Source organism: Sciurus vulgaris (genome assembly GCF_902686455.1).
Source record: "Sciurus vulgaris genome assembly, chromosome: 19".
In the NCBI taxonomy this organism is placed as follows: domain Eukaryota; kingdom Metazoa; phylum Chordata; class Mammalia; order Rodentia; family Sciuridae; genus Sciurus; species Sciurus vulgaris.
In genome coordinates, this window is record NC_136480.1 from 2,849,365 (window position 1) to 2,866,306 (window position 16,942).

At 59.7% G+C, this 16,942-nt stretch overlaps 1 protein-coding gene across 1 annotated transcript in view; it reads right to left on the minus strand.

Annotated features, from left to right (window-relative positions):
- Positions 1–15,459, minus strand: part of FBLN2 (fibulin 2) — an 83,403-nt gene extending 67,944 nt beyond the window's left edge. Inside the window, exon 1 of the mRNA XM_079122241.1 lies at positions 15,319–15,459. The gene's annotated coding sequence lies outside the window, so the exon portion shown is untranslated. The remainder of the gene's footprint in view (positions 1–15,318) is intronic.
- Positions 15,460–16,942: the final 1,483 nt, after the last annotated feature.

Below are 16,942 nucleotides of genomic sequence, written 5' to 3' on the forward strand. Positions count from 1 at the left end.
TGGGTGAGGTGGTGGCGACGGGTGCCGGGTCTCCGTTCAGGACGATCACAAAGTCCTGAGAATAGAGAGTGGCAATGCTCACACAGTGATTTAGATCCACTTCAGGACGCAGAGCCGTATGCGCCTAATGTTAAACTTGACGTCTATTTTGCCAAAATAAAAAATGACAACACACGGTGCCACAGAGCCAGAAGCCAACCGTCACGTTACGGAGAGGCGAGACAAAGCACGAGAGACCCAGCAGGAAACGAGGGCTGCTCCTGAGACGCTTCCGGAGTGGCAAGCTTCCTGGCAGCCAAGGCCAAAAGGGAAATTAGCCAGTGACCCGGGGCTCCTCGCCTGATAAGAGGAAGTCATCGAGTTCACTGGGAAAAACAAACTTGTTCTTGGCACGAGAGCCTGGTAGGGATCTGAGCTGCTGATCGGATTCACGTGAAATTATCACTTTCTCCGTGTCAAACACTGTGTGGCAAGATGCCAGGATGCTGGTTACTTGGTTTTTTTTTTTTTTTTTAAACCATGCTCTACAGAGGAGGAAACTGAGGCCCACACAGGGTAAATGATCTACCCGAGGTCACACGACCAGTATAAGGCGGCACAGGTATGGGATGACAGGTCCTTCTGGTCAATGGAGTACAGCCAAAGCCCTTCCTTCTCAGCTCCTCCTCAAGCACCTGCTAACTGGGGGCAGTGGCCCATGCCTGCCATCCCAGCCACTCGGGAGGCTGAGGCAGGAGGATCGCAAGGTGGAGGCCAGCCTCAGCCACTTATCAAGGCCCTAAGCAACTCAGCGAGACCCTGTCTGTAAATAAAATATAAAAAGGACTGGGGATGTGGCTCAGGGGGTAAGCACCCCTGGGTTCAGTCCCTGGTGAAGAAAAAAGAGAAAGAAAGGAGTCGTCTCCGGAAAACTGAAAGTTCAAAACCTGGTAACACCTAGAGAACGCAAACGGACAGCAGAGCTAGAAGACAAGCCAGAGCAGGACATCAGTGAATCCAGGGTGGACCCCTGGGCAGGGGGATGAGAGCAACCACAGGGGCTTCCAGGGGACAAGTGGTGCCTGTCCCCTTGCTTCACAAAATGGGTGGTTACGCAAGGGTTTTGCTCCACGCCACACGCTGACTTTTTGTTGTTGTTTTTTTCCTTATTTTTGGTCCCAGGGATGGACCCCAGGGGTGCTCAACCACTAAGCCACATCCCCAGACCTTTTTATATTTTATTGAGAGACAGGGTCTCGCTGAGTTAGCTGCTCAGGGCCTTGCTAAGTGGCTGAGGCTGGCCTCCACCTTGCGATCCTCCCACCTCTGCCTCCTGAGCGGCTGGATGACAGACATGCGCCCCCGTGCCCGACTACATACTGACTTCTGAGTGCATTTTTGTACATGTATTGTTTTCCCAACAAGAGTCTTTAAAAGAAAAGAAAAAAAAAAATTGCATAGCATAGAGAAAAGGGTGCCGGTGGGAAAAAATGGAAAGAAAGGAAGGACGTGAAAATCATCAAAACCCAAGTGACCACGTTTGGCTTCTGTCTTCAACCCTATTTCCTTCGTTTCCTGCGGCCAGAAGTCTTTGTAGTGCATACGCTGCGACTTGCAAAGAAAAAACCCACAACCCGGCCACGCAGGGAGGGCCCTGGTCCTTCGGGTCACAGGGTGAGGCAGGCGGCAGGCCTGGCGCGGGGCGGTGAGGCTGAAGGCAGCGGTGGGCGCCGAGTCCCCCAGGGGAGTGAAGGAGGTTCAAAGTGGAGACCTACACCCAGGAGAGGCGCCGGGCACCTGTGGTCCCAGCTCCTAGGGAGGCCGGGGCAGGAGAATCCCGTGAGTCCTGGAGTTTGAGGCCAGTCTGGGCAACACAGTGGGACCCCATCTCCTACAAAATAAATAAACGGCCAGGGCGGTGGTGCACGCCTCTCATCACAACAAATAGGGAGGCTGAGACAGGAGGATCGCAAGTTGGAGGCCAGCCTCAGCCATTTAGCGAGGCCCTGAGCAACTCAGCGAGACCCTGTCTCTAAATAAAATATGAAAAGGCTGGGGATGGGGCTCAGGGGTTAAGTGCCCCTGGGTTCAGTCCCGGGTACTAAATAAATATATAAAGCAGTGACCTAACAAGGTCCAGGTGGGACGCAGTGTGATGGGCTGACAGATCTGGCTCCATGAGAATGTTCTAGGTCAGACTCTAAGGGAAATGACTGAACAGACTCCATTTTGCTGAGACTCCATGTTATGTAGGAGATAAGCTTCTCCCATGGGAACACCCCGCCTCTGTGCCCATCCCCAGTTACTTGCTGTGACGTGTTTAATAATATACAATGGCAACTCCTATGTAGTGAAGAACTGCTCTCTTTCGATTCCTGTTGCTCCTAAACAATGCACCATGTGAACAGTGATTGTGTGGATGTTAGTGACCATTCTTTAGTTTGTACCTAGGTGAGGGTCATTCTGACCCACTTCCCCCTCTGTCGATGATCTCATGATGTTAATGTGTGATTTTGAATCATAGCAACAGACACTTATGATTGATGTGATTTTTGGTGTAAGAACCCCCACAACCCTGTGGTCGGGGCTGCTCTCCCAATAGCCATTTTTTGGGGCACTGTGTGAGATGGTCAGCCGGCTGGCTAATAAAGACTCTCAAACTTGGACTCTCAGTGGTGATCGGTCTGTTCCTAAGTTCCCCATAACAGCAGGCGGCCTGTAGCCCCGTGTCCCCACCCTCCAGGACCTCGGGGGCTCTCCCTGACCGGGTGAGCTCACCGAATGCCGGACCAGGCTTTTTCTAGACTCTTCCCCAAGCAGAGAAGCAGCCCAAGCAAAGGCCTTGCATCCTGGGCCCGAGGATCACTGACCTCACCACCCACAAACGCAGGTGGAGAGTGACAGTCCCACCCGGCTGTTGATCAACCTCTGAGAAAGGAAAATGTCCTCTGGCGACCCAGGCCGCAGGGTCACGGTCAGGGGCCAGGAAAGGCTCCTGGGCTGCGCCATGGGACACACCCCGTCCCGCCCACCCTGAGATCCGCCCCGGGGCCATGGATCACGCCCCCTGCTCAGGGCCCGGCAGAGTCCCCTTGGGCTGGGGCGCCAGCGCCAAGGACCAGCCTGCTCCAGGGACAGGAGGAGAGTGACCCGAGAGGGGCCTGGACCAGGCGCTCTCGCCCTGCTCTGGGCTCCCCAGACAGGCCTCTCGCCCTGGCCTCTCCTCCTCCTTTTCAAACGAGGGTCATTTCCAGGCAAGCGGGTGCAGCGGGTCTCTCCCAGGCACGAGTGTGCACTGTCACGTTCTGCAGCCCCGGCCAGGGTGACAGCCCCTTCTGCCCATCCCCGCCTCCTCCCAGGTCAAGGACTGGCTTCCTGCCCACCCACCCTGCTCTGGGCGACGCCATGGCTGCCAACCAAGCTCACACGTTCACCCTGCCATGCGACCACCTTGGTGCTCCTGGGGCACCCTGGACGGACGCGCTCGGCCACCAGCCCATTTCACAGAGGTCCTTCCCTCGAGCCAGAGAGGATGCTGGCCACGCTCCTCCCCGACATGGACAAGCCACGAAGTGACACCCAGGAGTCTGCCCGGGGTCTGTCTCCTCGCTGCACTGTGACCCGGGCAGCGGCCTCCCACTCCCAGCAGCCCGCAGACCCAGGGCCTGCCCACAGCAGGCGCTCCAAGGGGCTCCCGTTAGATGGCTGGGTGGGTGGAGATGCAGAAGGACGGATGGACGGACTGCATGGACAGATAGAAGGATGGATGGATGGGTGATGGATGGATGGATGATGGATGGATGGATGATGGATGGATGGATGGATGATAGATGGATGATGGATGGATAGACTGGACTGATGGATGGGTGGATGGGTGGATGGGTGGATGATGGATGGATGATGGATGATGGATTGATGGATGGATGGGTGGATGGATAATGGATGGATGGATGGATGGATGATGGATGGATGGCCTGGATTGATGGATGGGTGATGGATGATGGATGGATGGGTGGATGATGGGTGGATGATGGATGGATGATGGATGGATGATGGATGGATGATGGATGGATGATGGATGGATGGATGGGTGGATGATGGATGGATGGGTGGATGATGGATGGGTGGATGGATGGATAGGCTGACTGACAGATGGATCAATGGGTCGATGGTGGGGTGGCTGGGTGGCTAGGTGAGCAGCTAGGAGTTTAAGTGGGTGTAATGGCTCATCTGAACTGTCAACTTGATTGGACTAAGAAATGCTGAAGATCAAGAGGTTTCTGAGCCATGAGGGCGTTTCTCAGAATGATTGGCATGTGGGTCAGCCAACTGAAGTGGAGCCCCTCCCTAAGCGTGGCAGCTCGGCCCAGCAGGACGCTGGCTGGATGGAAGCAAAGCTGGGAGAACAAGGAGCAGATGGAGGCGCAGGCCCGGTTCCTCCTGGAGGGCTCCTGAGTGCTGATGGCTGCTGCTGTGATCCCCTGGGGACATCAGACCCTTGCTCCTTCGTTCTCCCAAAGCGGACTCTGCCAGTGATTCTCCAGGAAGTTGCTGGAAGCCTTAGTCTCAGACTCGGGTCCACGGCGGATTCCCCTTGTCCTGGGGCTCCGGCCACTTGGACCGCGCGCTGCTGGCACCTCCAGCTCTCCAGCTGCAGAGGCCGCTGTGGACGGTCCAGCTCTGGTCGTGGAGGCCGATCTGGTAAATCCCCTTTTTATGGTCAAACCTCCAGTTGCTCCTCCGGGAGCCCTGACCAGCGCAGTGGGCAAGGAGAGAAGGGTGGGTTTCTCTGCGGGCCTGGCCCCGAGAACTGCACCACTCATGAACGTCAGTGTCACCAACAGTCACCCTCAGAAGAGCCCGGGGTCTCCCAGTGGGCAGCCCCACACTGTCCCAAGCACGGTGCAAGCCCACCCTTCCTGCAGAACAGTGTCGCTCCTGGGCCCGCCTCGGAGCCGAGGGCCGGCGGGGACAAGGGACAGAGAAAAAGGAGACTGAAACAGAAACACACAGGACGCTGACAGCAAGCCCCCGGGGAGATGGAGAGAGCAAAGACAGAGAGGAAGCCCGGCCCCGAGCCAGGCGGGCAGACAGACGGACACACGGCAGCAGGCCGGCCTGCAGCATCTGGAAGGAGGCGCCAGCCAGGACCGCGGGCAGCCCAGCCTCCCCGCGACTCCCCGGGGCCTCCGCCCTGCCAGGACCCCCGTTTCTCTGCACGGGCCTGAAATTTAGGAATTTCTCGGGGCTGCCAGGGAAGCAGCCAGAGTACAGAAAATGGCAGAGTCTGGCCCAGGCCGCGCTGGGAGGCCCCCAAGGCAGCCAGCCGCCACTGCTGAAGCCGAGGGGGACAAGCAAGCAGGAGAGGTGGGGGCTCAAGATCAAACGCAGCTCCCCTGCGAGGCTGCCGGGCAGGCCGGGGCATGGGGCGCTGCAGGCAGCAGCTGCTTCCTCTGCAAAATAGACCCGATCACACAGCGCCTCCAGGCCGTACTGGAAGGGCTCAAGAAATTGACAGAAAGACACTGGTACTGCCAGGCATGGTGGCGCACGCCTGTCATTGCAGCAGCTCAGGAGGCCGAGGAAGGAGGATCACAAGGTGGAGGCCAGCCTCAGTCACTTAGCGAGGCCCTAAGCAACTCAGCGAGACCCTGTCTCTAAATGAAATAGAAGGGCGGGGGAGGGGGCTTGGTGGTTAAGCACCCCTGGGGTCAATTTCGGGTGCCAAAAGTAAAGATGCTGGTCCTACTGAGCGGCTGATAAAGTCCGGGTCACTCAATAAGTGTTCAGTATGGACAATAAGCCTCTGGCGGCTCCTCCCTGCTGCCGGGTCCTTTGCGGAGGCTGATCCAACTGGGGAACCGCCCTTCCCCCCAGCACACGCCTCCTGGCCGGGAGGACCCAGCTGCTCAGCCCCTCCCCAGGTTGCGGCCACCGCGCTGACCTCCTGCCCACGCGGATGGAGCTCCTGCCTCCCCAGGGTCCGCAGACGACAAGGATGAACCCGGGCGGACGCTGCGGCCGACACGGGTCGGCGTGGGCAGGCTGGCGCCCCGGACCCTCCAGCCCCGGCCCTTCCCCCAGAAGCCCTGCTCCGCCGTGAACCAGCCCAGACGGTGAACGGCCGCTGCAACACCGTTGGAAGGTTCCCATGCTCCCTTCCATGTGCCACCGTGGGGGACAAGGACAGGAAAAGCAGGCCGGGGGCTGATACTTGGGGCTCTCTGCCCTGTTCTGCCGAGTGCGCCCCGGTGCTTCTCTGGGGAGCGTCCTCCTCCTCCTCCTCTCAGCCTACGTGGACTGCTGGGCGGCCGACAGAGCCCCCAGCTCCCATCCGCTAGACGACTGGAGGACCACGGTGCCAGCCAGGCCCGCAGCCCATACGGAAGCTCCTGGAAAATGGGGACCCTTGCTTCTGAGGGGTGTGAGCCTGCAGCTCCTGAGACCACCTGATGACCAGGTGGCAGGACCCTCCTGAGAACACTGCAAGGCACAGAAAGCAGAGCAAGAGCTGGGGACACAAGCCCCTGGATACAGCCATGCCTGAAGCTAGCCTGCACTTTTTGAGTTCCACGAACTTTTTGGCTTAAATTGTACTTTCCATGTACTGAAAATAATCCTGACGTGTGTGACCAGGACCCTCTTTGTTCACTGTCAACTTGACCTCAACGTGTTGGAATTTCCCGAGTTCCTAAACTCGGTCCCTGTAGAAGACCCCTCTTGGGACGGCGGACTGCTTCCCTCAGACCCGATGTCAGGGAATGGGCTCAAGAGACAATCGCGGAGCCAGAATCAATATTGTGATTAGGGGACCCTCCTTGGCCACAGATGATTGGTTCAGGGTGGACCTTCTACCCAAGCTGGGCCAATCAACGCTCTTCCTTCGGATCTTGAAGGAGAACTAAAAGAAACCACAGAAGGAACTGAATCCCAGCCCTGGGTGGGCTGCGGTCCCAGATGCTGACCCCCGCCCCCACTCCAGCCCTGTGCAAACCCCACAGACCTGGAGCTAAGGAAGGATCTCCTCTTCTGTCCCACGGACAGGAAACAACTATCACCCCAAGGAGACACACCTGAGCCAGGTACATCCAGCCTTGGCATTACAGGTGCCAATCAGGAAGTAGCATCTCATTAAACCAACCTGTTACAGATAAAAGGTTTATATGCCCTTGAATTCATATGTATAATTTAAGCAAAAACATTCATGGAACGAAAAGAAAAATGCAGGTCCAGCTTCAGGCATGGCTGTATCCAGGGGCTCTCAGGATCATGTCTCCATCTCTCATTCTGCTTCTCTGCACAATGGGTCGTCTCAGCCCTAGCCCCAGTGGGACGGGATGAGGAGGTGGGACCTTCGGGTCAGAAGTAGGTGTAGAGGTGGTCATGGGGATACAGCCTCCAAGATGGGATGGTTTTCTGCATAACAGGAGGAAGGCGGCAGACATCACCTCCAGACAGAAGTGAGCCCTCGCCAAGAGCAGAGTCTGCCACACCCTGGCCTGGGGCTTCCGCCTCCGGAACAGGAGAGATGTCTGCTACCGAGGCCACCCAGGCTGCAGGATTGCGTTAGGGTCACCCAAGCTGCCGGCACGTGGTCTCTTCTTGGGACGGGTAAGGTCAGGTACCCCTTTACAGCGAGAGGACCCTTTCCCGTCCCGCAGGCCTCCTCCAAGGGGCAGGTCCAGATTACCTTCTCAGGCCTTGTCACACTCCTCCTGAGCCCTGGAGCCCGGGCCCTGAGCCCCAGCCTGTCCCCAGCACAGACCCCAAGCCAAGCCGTCTTCCCCTCCTGGACTCCGCCCGGGCAGCACAGAGCACACACAGCTGGGGACACAGAGGACAGCTCCAGCTCCCACCTGGGGACAGACACCAGCCACCACGGAGAACCAGGCACTTGGTCCTGGAGACAGCCTCTGTGCAGGAGTCCTGTCCCAACACAAAACACGTCCTCGAGTCCCCCATAGATACACAGTGTTCATGGCCAGACAGAAGGGCCTTTCCCATGGGGCTAGAGATGACTTCAAGGACAGACTTCAAGGAGCCGTGGCCCTTGGTGAGGAAGGAGCCCCTTTACATGTTCTACTAACCCCTCAGGATGCCAGAGAACGATTCTGTGGCCCGAGTAGACCCTTGACATCTCTCAGACACGTGCCACCTCTTTGAAAGAAAAAGTGGGCAGGACCTGCCTACCCAAGCAGGGGACAGCAGGTGGCTAGGAGTTCAAGAGGGCTTTGTCAGAGCTGTATTTATTTGGACGGGTGGGGGGGTGTTGTGGATTTCAGGCAAGTGAACCTATAGTTATGATCAAAGGTTTCCTTTTTAAAGTAAGTATGAGCAAAACAAGGGAGGTGTTTTTCTAAATGACGTTAAGTATCATGGAAAGGCCAAGAAGGTAGGAGGACGGGGCCGGAAACGTGAGGTTCCTGGAGCCCGGCCTCACGGGATGGAAGAGGAAGCCAACACCACCGGCCTTTCTCCCCAAAGAAAGGGCACAGTCCCCTCCAGGGCCTGTGTCCAGCAGCCACGTCATCAGATAACAGCTGCCAGCGCCCCGGGGACGCCACAGGTCAGAGGAGGTGGTGAAATTAATTTGCTTTCAAAGATAAGCAGGGAGCAGATAAGGGAGAGAGGCTTCCAAGTGTGGAGCCAGCAGGAGGACAGCCAGCCCCTCGGCGGGCCAAGACACCACAGTCAGGCGCGGCGGCGCACGCCGGTCATCCCAGCGGCTTGGGAGGCTGAGGCAGGAGGATCGCCAGGTTGGAGGCCAGCCTCAGCCACTTAGCCAGGCCCTCAGCAATTCAGGAGACCCTGTCTCAAAATAAAATATAAAAAGGGCTGGGGAGGTGGCTCGGTGGGTAAGCACCCCCAGGTTCAGTCCCTGGGACCAAAAAAAAAGAGTGGGGGTCACACACGTGTTCTTGTGTGTGTGTCAGGGGCCAAGGAGGGTGTGGCAACGCCCTGGACCTCGGGATCGCCCTCTCTCCCCCACGCACGTGGCCTGGGCTCTGCCAGCCCCGGGCTCCGCGCTGCCCTCTGGGTCGGGGCTCAGGACACAGCGCGGGGCCGTGGGAGCCGGGGGCGCCGGCTGCCACTCATCTCCCCGACAGACCCCTGGCCCGCAGGAGGCCTGAGCCTGCAAGCTCGCTCCGCAGGGCCAAGGGACAGCGCTGACCTGGACGGCGGGTCCTGGTGACCAGAGTGAGAAAAATGCGGGGAGGCAGGAGCCGCCACACCCCAGGCAGCTGAGCGGGAGCGCGAGGCGCCCAGGCTTCCCGGCGGGCAGGACCCCGGGCCCCGCTGACAGCGGGGAACACCGAGGCCGGAGGGAGCAGCTCGGCCATGCGGCGCCCTGGGCACCCCCGCCACCCGGCCAGACGTGCACGGCGCTGGCTCCCGCCGCCTTCCCGGCCTCTGCCCAGGGCGGTGGGTAGCGCCACTTCCTCAGCAGCACCCAGACCTGGGTGGGGACGCTGGGGCAGAGGACAATACAGCCCCCTCGGCAGAGCGGGGTCCCCACCCTCGAGGAAGGAAGTAACCTTCCCACAGAGGAGAGGCGTTTCTGAACCGCGTCCAACTACAGTAACGGGACAATGGTGCGAAATGACGCACGGCGTGACCCCCCAGGGGCCCTGGGAAAGGACATGCCAGAGGAGGTGGATGCAGGCACGGGCCACCGCCAGGGCCCCATGGCTGGGGACCTGGCTCTGGCCCCAGCTCCTCCTGCTCACTGACCGCGGGCAGGCCGAGCGTCTCTGAGCCTCAGTAGCCCTGTCCTGCCCCGCACAGGCCTCCCACCTGTGGCTTTGAGCCCCCAGACCTACCCCACACCCAGGCTGCAGAGGGACCCTCCAACCTCACAGGTCTGGCTGTGTCCTGCTCCTGCTCAGAACACCCCAAGGCTGCTGGGCACAGGGAGCACGCCCGACACCTCAGCAGCTCGGGAGGCTGAGGCAGGAGGATCGCAAGGTGGAGGCCAGCCTCAGCCACTCAGTGAGGCCCTCAGCAACTCGGCAAGACCCTGTCTCTAAATAAAATATATAAAGGGCTGGGGGTGTTGCTCAGTGGTTAGCACCCCAGGGTTCCATCCCTGGTACCAAAAAAGAAAAATTCTCCCCTGGCTCATTCTACCATGCCCAGTGCTGGCCCCAGCCCACCCACCAGACCCCCTTCTGCCCTAGGCCCGTCCACTTGCAGGGGGTCCCAGGCTCCGGCTGGTCACTTGCCCTTGCCATGTCCCCCCTCCAACTTCATGTCACTTCCTCCGGCAGTGCCCACCCCAAGGTCCCCAACTGTCCACTTCAAACAGCCCCGTCCCAGGCCCGCCCGGGACAGCCCCACTGCCCCGCCTTGCACCCGGGGCCAGCGCAGGGCATCAGGAACGCAGCGACCTCTCTCCTGCATCTCCCACCAGGACGGAGCCCGCGGTGGCGCATCGAGCACAGCGTAGGCGGCCCCCAGCGAGTGGCTCTGCCCAGGCGACAGCTGGAGGTGGCCATGTTCCCATTTTCTCTCCCACAGGGAGTCGGGCCGTGGCTCCCACTTTGCAGGAGAGGAATCTGAGGCCCCCTGCGTGGGTGGGTCACTGAGCAGGAGGAAACCCAAGGTGTGGAAAGCGGAGTCGGCGGAGCCTCGCAGGAGGCCAGACGGGACTTCCCTGCACCCAGGCCAGGCTGCCGTCGGCAGAGCGGGCCGGTGACGGAATCCTCAGCAGCTCCATGTCACCCCCAGTGCCGGCCCAGACCCGCCCCTGACACCCCACCCCCTCTGTCATGGGGCCTCGTGTCCTCCAGCTGTGCAGGGGCTGGGCGTCCCGGGCACACTCCCAGCAGGCCTGTCACCCCGGGAAGGGCCCTGCGCCAAATCACCAGCAGCAAAGACCCCCACAGGAGCAGGCTAAAAGAAACCCGGGAAGAGAGAGAGGGTGGGGCTTTGTCTTCTGTCCCTGAGCCAAGATTTGCAAAAAAAAAAAGGACTTTGGTACCATACAACTTTTAATCACAATGGAAACTCAGATGCCTGCCAGGCCAGGAAGAAGTTGACTTGTTCCACAGCAGCGTCAGGAACGCGCGGGATTTGTTTCCGACGTGCCATACAGTCACGTGGTTCAACCCCCCAAAATGAGCCAGGCGCAGTGGCCCACGCCTGTCTTCCCAGAGGCTCGGGAGACCGAGGCAGGAGGATTACACATTGGAGGCCAGCCTCAGCCACTTAGCGAGGTCTCAAGCAAGTCAGTGAGACCCTGTCTCTAAATAAAATACAAAATAGGCCTGGGGACGGGGCTCAGTGGGTAAGCACCCCTGAGTTCAATCCCTGGGACCCAAAAAATAAAAAACCCCAAAGTGTAACAAGGCACACAGCAAGGAGTCTCACCACCCCTTGCACCCTAGGCCCCACCCAGGTGAGCACAGGTAACCCCTGAAACTACATCCCCGTGTTTGCTCTCTGGTTTGTGGATGCACAGACAAGCAACTGTAAATTTATACTCTGATGTGACATTAGAGGCAGCATGCTTTACACACCAGGAAGCAGCTTTTCTTTTCCCAATTGATTTTGAAGATCTATCCCTACAGAGGTTCTTTAGCGTTTTGTTTACAGCTGCATGATATTCCATAGTCAGGAGTGGCTAGCATCTATGTACCCAGCATGCATCACCTGGACCTCCATGTTCGTGGACAGACCTGCATCCCCAGGGGTGAAGCCCTGCCCTCAGCCTCAGGACTGGATCTAATGCCAACATTCTCTCCTCGGAGGCACCTGGGTGTGGCTGCCTGGGGCTTTCATGTCCTTTATAGGAGGTGCGCCTGTCTGCATCCGTCTCCACTCACAGATTCCTTGCCTGAATCCCCAGCTCACCCCTCAACCAGAAGAGAAGCAGCGGTGGAGCAAAGACAGGGTCTGCACCAAGCCTCGAGAGCTCCCGGCCCGACCGTGCCCGGCCTGGGTGGGGGAGCGACTCCCACCCCAGCTGAGGAGACCCAGGCTTCAGCCGCACCTGTGGCCTGATGTGCTCGGTCCCCCAAGTCCTCACAGACTTGCGCTGGCCAGGCACGTGCTCCAAGTCTCAGGCTGGAAGTGTCTAGGGAACGGTCCTCAGAGTTCAGGACGGCAGATGGCAGGAGCACCCCCACCTGTCCTCAGAATTCCATCCCTTGATTCCCTATCGCAGGCCCAAGAGCACTGGAAAATCATCAGAAGTATCCACTTTACAGAAGGCAAGACTGAGGCCCAGAGAAGGGACGGACAGGCACAGAGGCACAGAGTGGTCAGCGCAAGCCCAGCCCCAGCCCCAGGCCCCCAGTACCACATCCCACTGCCAGGCAGGCCCAGCACCTTGCTCTCCAGCAAGAAAGAAGACAAAGTCAGGCGTGGTGGCGCGTGCCTGTCATCCCAGCGACTTGGGAGGCTGAGGCAGGAGGATCGCAAGTTGGAGGCCAGCCTCAGTTTCTTAGCAAGGCCCTGAGCAACTCAGCGAGACCCTGTCTCTGAACAAAATAGAAAAAGGGCTGAGGAGGTGGCTCAGGGGTTAAGCAGCCCTGGGTTCAATCCTGGGACCAAAAAAAGAAAAAGAAAGAAGACAAAGTAGTTATGGGCCAGGAGATCCAAGGCAGGAGCCAGAAGCTGCCTATCACCCCCAAGAAATCTGGCCCAGAGCAGAGGGCCACCAAAACTGGGTGAGGCGCTGGCTGCCTCATGCTACCCACAAAGCAGCCGCCCGCCCCAGGGAGTGGAGCTGCGAGGTGGGAGCCAGCTGTCCCTCTGCCTGACGTGGTTCCCCCGAGTCCCTCTCTGTGTGGCATCTCACACACCAAGACTAGTCGGGGGTTTAAGAAAGAATGCTCAAGCCCCGCAGCCTCTAAGTGCCACAGAAACTACACATCTGGTGTCCAAGAGGACAGACCCCAAACGTCCGGGAGGCACACGGCTCACCCAGAAATTTGGCAGTTTCCCTTGGCAGCACAGGGGGTCACAGCGAATGTGACATCACACTCAGGCACGACTCCTGGGCTAGTTTTTATGGTCAATCAAAAGAATCTTTCGACATGGAGGCCTACGGCTCCCCTTGCGCCCCGAATTCAGCCCCACCCCAACCCTGTGGATTACAGTTTCACGCACCTGACTCCTACAGGTCAAGAGTATTTATCGTGCACCTAGTATGTGTCTGTCAGCTGTGGACCAGGCTCGGGGAATTCCCACCAGGGCCAATGACGCCTCCCTCTCTCGTGGATCAGTGACAGGAGCAACTTTTGCTTCCACGTCAGAAAAGACAAGGTAGAAATCCCAGCTCCCCCGTCTGCTGGAGACCCTTCCTGGGCCTCCCTTTATCTGTCAAATGGGGCTAAGAATGTGGCCTTGCAGGGTGGCACTAAGGATCTGGGCAGGAAAGCGAGGGATACGACCTGATTCTGAGGACAGTGCCCAGGTCCTGTCTGGCATGAGCTCCTGCTGTCCTCCCAGGAGGACCCCAGGCCTCTGTCCCCTACAGCACAAGCCCTGCTATCACAAAGATGCCGTGTGGCCCAGGACCCTGGGCGCCCCTCACTATTCCAATGTCTAAGGCCTGGAAAGATCCGAGGCTTCCCCAGACATGGATGGGGGACAAACATCGACTTTGGCAATGAAGCAAATGAAACACCCAATGTCCCTAATAGTCACAGCAAAGAGAGGCCTAGCAGGCCAGCCAGGAGCTAAGATAAGGCGAGAGGGTCGGGTGGAGACGGCGACCCAGGCACCAGCCCGTGGGTACCCCAAGGACATGAGGATCACCAACCGCAAGAGCCTCGGATTTTTTTTTTTTTTTTTTTTTCCAAGAGAAGATGGAAATCCGGACTTTTATGTGAAACCTGCCAATTTGTAAATGTTGGCAGCTAATTAAATTTTTTAAAATAATAATAACACGGTCAGAGCCAAAGTAAGCATGCAGGGTGAGCCACCACTGGCTGGCAGGTCTCTGCCTCCAGAGTAAGATTCTTTGACTTCATCCCCTGGTTGTCCCACGCCCCCTGTTCCAGCTCAGGGCCAGGACAGGGAGTGGGGAGTCCAGGGAGCAGGACAGGGCAATCACTTGCCACTCTGCCCTCCCTCCTGGGGACAGAATCTTCACCTCTATTTTGCATATGGAGAAAGTGAGGCCCAGGAACCCGATCAGTCAGTCACAGATCTGCACCAGCTTCCACCTGGTGCCAAGCCCCAGAGAACAGTTCCCCGGGGACCCCCAAACCACAGGGGTTCCCTTGGGGAAGCCGGGATCACACCCTTCACGGGGGGACTCCAGTGAAACAAACATCCACACCGAACGCGCGCTCTGTTTCCATGGTGACACCTGCTGGCTCAGCCGTGACATCAGCTGGTCCAGTGGTCACCACAAAGCTGACGTGGGGTGACAACCCTAAGATAGCAAAGGGTGGGGGGTCCCTAGCTGGGAGACTGAAGCACCAGGAGGGGAGGGGACCCAAGAGAGTAGGGAAGAGTCAAGCCCACCCGGGAAGGCCGAGCCCCCTCCAGACCACCCAGGTGCCTGCAGCAAGGGACCCTCAGCCCAGAGAAACGGCCGGCCAGCCGCCTCCCTCCGCCAAGGTGGGGCCTCCCCACCCCACCCAGGACTGCGCAGAGACCCACAGGTGCCTGGGACCATGAGGCCACCGGTGTCTGCCACTGGGTGCCAGACTCACGGTGCCAGGCCCTCTGAGCAGGGGGCTGTCTGCGTCTGCAGGTATGTGAGCGACACACGTGTGGCCCATGGGGAGACCTGCGAGTGATGGGCGCCCACGTGGGGCCAGCTGGTGCGCGCGTGCGTGTTCGGGGGGCTTTGAGTCTTTAACAGAGACACAACTGACAGAAGCGAGCGGGTCTGCGGGCCCGTGGGCGCCAAGCACGTGTGTGCAAAGGGACGTGGGGACAGCGTGGAGGGGCCCTGGGGGGGGTGCTGGGCCGGGGGATGGGACGACCGGGAGCGCCGGGAAGAGTTTGCAAGAACTTCTGCTGGGGCGTGTGTGTGGCCGTGGGCGGGACCTGGGGACCGGGGGACGGTGATGGCAGGGGTGGTGCCAGACCGCGAGGCCCAGGTCTTCCCTGCTGAGCGGGCGACCGGGCGGCGAGGGGAGACCCCGTGGGGCAGGGCTGCTGGGAGCCGCGAGGAAGCACCGGCCGGCCGGGTGGGGGGCCCGCCAGCGCGCAGGGGCCGCGCAGAGCGAGAGCCGGGCGGGCGGCCGCGGCGGCCAGGCGTGGACAGCCCGCGGGGCTCTTCCGTCGGTCCGCGAGCTTCCGAGCGCCCCGGCGCCCCCAGCCCCGGGCTGAGAGGGGCGGCCGGGCCCGGGGCGCCAAGGGCCGGCGTGCACTCACCGCGGGGCGCTCCGCTCGGCGTCCGCCCGTCCGTCTAGTCCGCCGTCGGCTCGTCGAGAGCCCGGGCGCCCCCCGGCTGCGCGCGGCGCGGGGCGGGGCGGAGCGCGGGGGCGGAGCGACACGGCCACGCCCCCCGCCTGCCTCCGCCCCCGGGGCGGGGTCCCGGCCTCGGCGGCCCGGAGGGGGCGGGCTCGGCGCCGCGCCTCCTCGCGCAGAGGCGCAAACGCACCGCCCCGCGCGCCTGGGCTGCAGAGCCCGGGGCGCGCCAGCCACCCAGTCCCTGCACCCTGTCGGCTCCTGGCTGAACCTGGGGCGCCACCTCGGGCACCGCTGCCCCGGGGCGCGCTGGGGGGCTGTGCCTGAGCCGCCGGACCCACCTCCGCCACTGACGCGCGCGTGCGCATGGACCAGGCGCCTGGGCGCCTCGTGATGTCCTGAGGGGCCTGGGTCCAAACCGCCAGGAGGAGGCGTGTCAGACGCAGACCCAGCCTGCCACCCACGTGGCCCCCTCCAGGCTCCCCTGCCACGGCAGGTCCTTGCAGTGGGGCCTGAGTTGGGCCTCCTCGTCTCCTGAATGGTTAACTCGACCCTAATGGGGAGACGTGGACACCCCGGTCATGCCCAGCGCAGGACCCCAGGAGCAGTGACCACTGCTCAAAACACTGACTACTGAGACTGCGCGACCGTGCCCCAGCTGAGACAGGATGGGGTAGCCCAAGATCTGGTCCCCACCCTCGAGACCAGCGGAATCAACCTGGGGCAGCAGAGGACAGGGCCTGCCTCCCACGTCCTTCTTCCTGGCCAAGGGCTCACACTCCTGTCCCCGCTGCTCTCCCCAAAGCCGTCACAGGCACTACCAGGCCAGGACAAGCATTCTGGCACCAGGGCAGCCCTGGGGGAAGAGGGCCTGGGCCCAGAACCCCTGGAACCTGCAGGCCAGGACTGTGGAACTGAAACCCCAAGTTCAAGTTCCTTCCTCAGCACCTACCTATTGTCCCAGAGGCCAAGGAGGCCTACGCAGAGGCAGGCTCTGGGAAGACTGTCTTCCTTCTGTCTGTCCACCTGGCTGTCTTTCTCCCTCTGCCTCTCTACCTAAGTCTCTCTCTCTCTCTCTCTTTTTTTTCTTTGGGTCCCAGGGATTGAACCCAGGGGTGCTTAACCACTGAGTCACACCCCAGCCCTGTTTATATTTCATTTAGAGACAGGATCTCACTGAGTTGCTTAGCGCCTCAGTTTTGCTAAGGCTGACCTCCAACTTGCCACCCTCCTGCTTCAGCCTCCAAGTCGCTGGAGTGACAGATGTGGACCACCGGGCCCACCTGGCTCTCTTTTATTGTAGTAAAATTCACATAGCCTAAAATTCACCATCTCATCTATTATAATGTTTATAATTATAATGTTTATAATTCAGTGTAGAAGTTACAAAACTTTCTTTCTCTCCCTCTTTTAGCCCTTTCTCCACGTCTGTTTGTCCTGTTGTCCTGGTCTCTCTCTGCCTCTCTCCTTGTCTCTCTCTCTCTCTCTCTCTCTCTCTCTCTCTCTCTCTCTCTCTCTCTCTCTCTCTCTCTCTCTCCCTCTCTCTGGGTCTCTGTGTTTCTCTAGATCAAGGACCTCGTTGTCCAGA